This window comes from Stegostoma tigrinum, chromosome 5 (assembly GCF_030684315.1).
Source record: "Stegostoma tigrinum isolate sSteTig4 chromosome 5, sSteTig4.hap1, whole genome shotgun sequence".
Lineage (NCBI taxonomy): Eukaryota > Metazoa > Chordata > Chondrichthyes > Orectolobiformes > Stegostomatidae > Stegostoma > Stegostoma tigrinum.
Window position 1 is genome coordinate 29,062,184 of NC_081358.1, and position 5,823 is coordinate 29,068,006.

Below are 5,823 nucleotides of genomic sequence, written 5' to 3' on the forward strand. Positions count from 1 at the left end.
GCGGATTTCGGCTTCAGTTTCTTGTTTTGAGAAAATCTTTCTAAAACTACTCCGCTTTTCGCGCTGTTGCTGTAAGTAGCCCCTCGACATATCGATCTTAAAATCTATAGCGCAGCGAATCGCATGATAAAAGTCGCGATGATGGGTTTGTGGGATGTGTAATAATCGAAAACCGCTACTTTCAGCCCTATGATAAACTGAGCGGCTGTTTTACAAACAGCAGGCGATCGCAGTAACAGAAATGAATCGCTGCTGCCAACTTTAATCCCGTTTGTATAGTTCAAAATACATTTCGAGTGGAATTCTAATTAACAGCATTCTTTAGCCCCCTTTTCATTTCTAATACCTTTCAGTGGTTACTGAATATTCTTAATATTCTCAATCACTGATTTTTTAAAAAGTTTCATTGCAGCCTAAAAGTGACTGTTCCATATCATCGCCTGAGAACAAAGCAACCATTAGCTTAAATCTGGCTGTTCACGCAAGGCAGAACTGTTCCAGATATGTTCTGTAATCTGATCTGTGCTGTGGTGACTACATGCTGCTGGACACTGTGCTATATTACAGGGGCCAATTTAAAATTGTCCCCCTCCGCGACCCAAACACCGTATATATTTTGGACTCTTTTGAAGAATATGATTAACTGTGATGTAATCATCCAGTGAAAAATATTAAATGGTGCATTGCTTTAAATGTACAGGTTTCTGTAAATACTCTGCCCCACATTTCTTTTTGTTTTGACAAAACCTTTGATTTTACACACGTTTGGAAGTCTTGTGCCAACTAGGTTATGGATGCTGAAGACACTGAGACAAACCAGATCAGTCTTTCTACCCCCCGATCTCACTGAATTGTGGAACAGGCTCGATGGGCCGAATGGCCTGTTTCTGTGTACCTCTGTATTCAACACAGTAAAATTGAAACCTTCAAAGACTCAAAATTGACCGCAATATTTCCTCATCAAACTTTTGAATAACCAATCCCAGACTTTGCCAATAACCGAATTCAGGCTCTGGTTTATAGCTCAAACAAAAGACTAAGCAACTTATTGACCAAGTAAAGTTAAACAACAAAGTCATCTGATTGGTCTATGTGTTAAACCCAAAACAGGTCTGCTTTCAGTGCAATTCACTCAAAAAACAGACAGATATAGTTAAAGGATACATAAAATGATAAAAATGGCCAGATTATTTAAATGGTTTTTACAAGTACGTTGAATTTCTGAATATGTCGATTATAGTCACCTTTAATATTCACTTAGATAAAGGTAGAAATACTAATAATTTCATTTTCTGTTCTCTGAGCCTCCAAGAGTTGCTAACAGGAGGCTTGGCAGGGATCTTTCAAATCCTCATGCTGTAGCACCAACAGACAGATTCCATGTTTTAACCAAAAACAGAATCTAAACCTTGACCACTCAATCACAGACTGACCATCTCCTCCATAATGTCCCAGTTACCATTTGACATTTGCCATCTGCTTGAACAAAACCTCTTTTCTAGACTTGCTGGAACCAATTCCAAGGCACTAGCCTCACTCATAGCCAACTTCTGCTCTTCGTTTAAATATAGTGCTCTTCTCTGGTGACAAAACATCTGTGGAACCTTTTGATCAGGAACCAAACCGCAATTAGCTTCCAGTTCTAGCCTCACATGTAAGCTAAAGCTTATTTGCAACACAAACAGAAATTGCTGGATAAGTTCAACAAGTTTGGCAGCATCTGTGGAGAGAAATCAGTCCTGAGGAAAGGTCACTGGACTCAAAATTTAACTCTGATTTCTCCCCACAGATGCTGCCAAACCTGTTGAGCTTATCCAACCATTTCCGTTTGTGTTCCAACTAAGCTTTCGCTTACATGTGAGGCTAGAACGGGAAGTGAATTGCAGGTTGTTTCCTGAGAGAAATCAGTACTGAGGAAAGGTCACTGGACTCAAAATTTAACTCTGATTTCTCTCCACAGATGATGCCCGACCTGCTGAGCTTATCTAGCAATTTCTGTTTTTGCTTCTGATTTCCAGCATCCACTGTTCTTTCAGTTTTTAAAAGCTTGTTTAGTCTGTTTTCCTTTTAACACAAGTTGCTACCCACAATCTAAGAAGTTATCTTTAGCTCACTGTTCGTAGTTCCCAAGTCCAAACCAAAATGGATAAAAAGAATGCAACGAAAATAATGTACGCTTGCATAGTCAACATCCAGTGTATAGCACTACTCCTTATACACGTTAAATAGCATGTAGGATCGAATGAAATACTGCTTGTGACGTTTTGAACATCTTTAGTTCAGCGTGAGAGTCAAGGCCTTAATAAAAAGGCACTTGTATTGGGTACGAATCTAGAATTAGCCTTTCTAGGAAGTTAAACTGATGCCGTATATATCGTAACAGACACCTTACTGAAAGCATTTGTTTGTCTTGACTTAAAACGGCAGATCTTACACCATACGATGGGATCCGGTGTTATCTAAATCACTTCTGAATTTGTCCGATGAAGGGAGAGGTCCACTTCTCCTTTAAGGCCGCTGACCTTGTCCAGATGACCGAGGGCTCACATCTGGACCATGCAGCGAGGTCGCGTAGAAATGTGACATCTAACCAGGGAAGTGGGGGACGGCAAGCGAAAAATCTGAAACGAACGTTTCTGTTTCTGCTGTTTTTTTGGGGGGTATTATTGGATAGGCCAACAAGCTTGAAATCTACCACCAACGCACCAGCACACCGCACCACCGCGCCCCCCCCCCCCAACTCCCTGCCATTCCCTGCAGTTTGGTGTTAGCTCCGGACCTGGGGGCTATCTCTCCAAGATGTGGTGGCAGCGAGCACTGAGCTTCTCATGTGTTAAGAGTGGAGTCCCCGAGGACAGCTCTCTCACTCGCTGTCTCTGCCTCTGACGGATGGTTACGGTGAAGGGGGGAGATGCCGCAGTCCTTTCTGTTCCTCTCTTGCCATCTGCCCTGAGCTAACCACACGCTCTGAACGGCAGCTCCACACCCAGCGCAAAATTACATCAGGGCAGGAGAGCTCCTGGCTGAACAGCTCCTATCCAGAACCCTGAAGGATTTCAAGAACTTTCTAAGCAGGTGAGGGACTGCCTTGAAATGTTACTTATAGTGGCCCTGGCGGAAACAGTGCAGTTATTCTAAAGTCTAATTCTTCAATTGAAAAGGATTGGGGGCTGCAGCTTTCGTTTTCCAACAGCCAGTGTATTAAAAACTAATTGATCAAACTGGCGTTGTGTTTACTCAATACTTAACCAAGGCGTTACATGTGTTCATGATCTAGTTCCTCTTGACCTCTGCGATTGACCCGATGTTCTTTCATTTAAATGTCACGACCCTGTTTTGTTTCAATTATTGGCGAATATTGATCCAATGGATAATATCGAATTCATTGCCCTTTCAGCTCGATGTTTAGATTGTCAACTTTCCACGCTGCAAATGTTAGCTTTCACCCCTATTTCACATCCATTTCCAGGGAAAGTATTAGGGTCCCGCCGACCACTCGCGACACCGAGAACACAGAACGCGAGAGAATGCAACGAGTTTCCTTTCCTTTGTAAGAAAGTCGCTTTTACCTTATTAAGCCGCGCAGTGCGGTGGGTGCTGCTGAAGCTGAGTGAAAGGTGCGCAGATCCACAGGCTCACTCCAAAGCCCACCTCGCTCTCTCTTTGGTGAGTACAAACCTTGCGGATAGAATTCGGCGCTTGCCAGCAGCCGGTAAAATTGTGTCCCAAATCCCTGTCTGCTTTCCTTTAGGTCGAAAGGTCTGTGTAATTAACCTTAACAAGTACGAGGAAATTTTTCAATTTCTCATTAGAGACAGTTCTCCAAGCAGCATTTCCCGGGGAGAGATCATTCCACTGTCCAAATGTTTCGTTATATCAGCACCCGCCCCCACCCCGCGATCCCGCCCCGCCGCCTTAAAAGTATAACACTGGGCAGAATACAACCGCGGCTCTTTAGGAAGTAGGATGTGTGGTTCCCCGCACCAAAATAATACTACTTCAGGGGTCATGTCTTCAAGCATGACAGAACGATTCCCAGGTAAGTTAAAACCGAAGGAACTGCGAATGCTGTAAATCAGAAACAGAAGTTGCTGGAAGAGCTCAGCAGGTCTGGCAACATCTGAGAAGAAAAATTCAGAGTTAACGTTTCATGTGGATCTGAAAGGTAAACTTTTGATTTCTCTGCACAGATGCTGCCAGACCTGCTGAGCTCTTCCAGCAACTTCTGTTTCTGATTCCCAGGTAAAGTGTGTAAACCAGGAGCAGACAACGTAGGACTAGTACAGTTTGTGATGATGGTCGGCATGGACCTAAGGGTCTGTTTCCGTGCTGTATGACTCTAAGAGAAATTGCTGCAGAAACTCAACAGGTCTAGCGGCGTCTGGAGAGAGAGAGAGAGAAAGCAAACAGAGTTAACTGAACTAGTGGAGCCGAAACATTAACTCTGCTGTCCCTCCACGGATTCTGCCAAACCTGCTGAATTTCTCCAGCAATTTCTATTTTTGTTTCAGACCTCCAGCTTCCGCTATATTTTATTTTAGAGTTCTATTTGAATTGTTTCATGATCGAATTTTACTTTTGAAAAAGACTTGGCCCCCAACACTGTTCCTAAAGCCCAGCATTGCCTTTGTTCCGGCTCTAGGCTGGTTAATCGCCGCGGGCTGTTCATTCAGAAACGAGCCGATAGCCTGTTCATTATCTTTCTCTTAGTGTCGCGCCGTAATTTGGGACCCGATTGTTCTCCAGGCTTTTGTTTTACAAAAAGCTGGAATCTGGGTTTTTGTTTGTTCCCGCACACACGGGGCGGGTAGAACGAGTTTTTTTTCACCTCGTTCGCAAAAGGACGAGAAACTTTTGTTCAGAAACGACAAGTCTTTAAACGTCTTTAGGACGTTTTAGTTCGTAAATCTAATCTTTGCCACGAATCTGATTTGAAATCGAATGTAAATTTCGTTGTGCCGAAGTGTCTACTTGACGGTGTGGAACTCAGCCTGGTCGCTAAATCTTGCTGCATTTGTATAGTTTCAACGTTGTTGTAGTAACCGATTATCAAATGCCCCGGAAATAACATTTTACAATACATTTATATTTTCTAACCATTATGAATAATGTCCAGTTTGTATAAAATTGTCTTTGTTAGATTGTCCTTCAAAATATGGTTTTATTTTTCTTCCATAGATATTTTTGAATGGAACGTCTGTTGAGTTTTTTTTAAAAAGTTCCTGGTTCGGATTTGCTATCAGCTTTAATAAAGACTGGTTTTGGAAAGAAGTTAGATCGGTGTTGACTCTCTGGAAACGCTCACAGTGTGTACCCAGTGTAGTGCCTCTGACTGACACTGTTGTGGTCAGCTTTTCCTTCAGTGCCAGGTACCATTTTCATTCCCAATCATTCTAGCCTAGCGATGATATCAGATCCGAGGAAATGTGATTGAAATATGTTTTATATCTGTTCAGAGACGTTGCGACACACCTTCCGGTGCACGTGGGCCTTGGACCTACTAGCTCCGAGGCAAGGACACTACAAGCCCCAAGGTGTCCTTTGAGAAGTGACATTTGGTGCCTGGATTCGAAACGTTAACAGTTTTTCTCTCCCCATAGATGTTGCCGGACGTGCAGAGTTTCTCCAGCAATTTGGTTTTATTTTGTTTACAGAAACCTACCAGTTTGGGAGTAAATTACTGACAAAGAGGGAATGGTCACAAATGCGTTTTGTTAATCCCTGGGTAATGACACTGATTGGCCCAATCGCATGTTAATATGTTCAGTCCGGTGACATTTGTCTCTGCTTCCCCGCAAGGTCTCGCCTTTCTGCACAACTGGT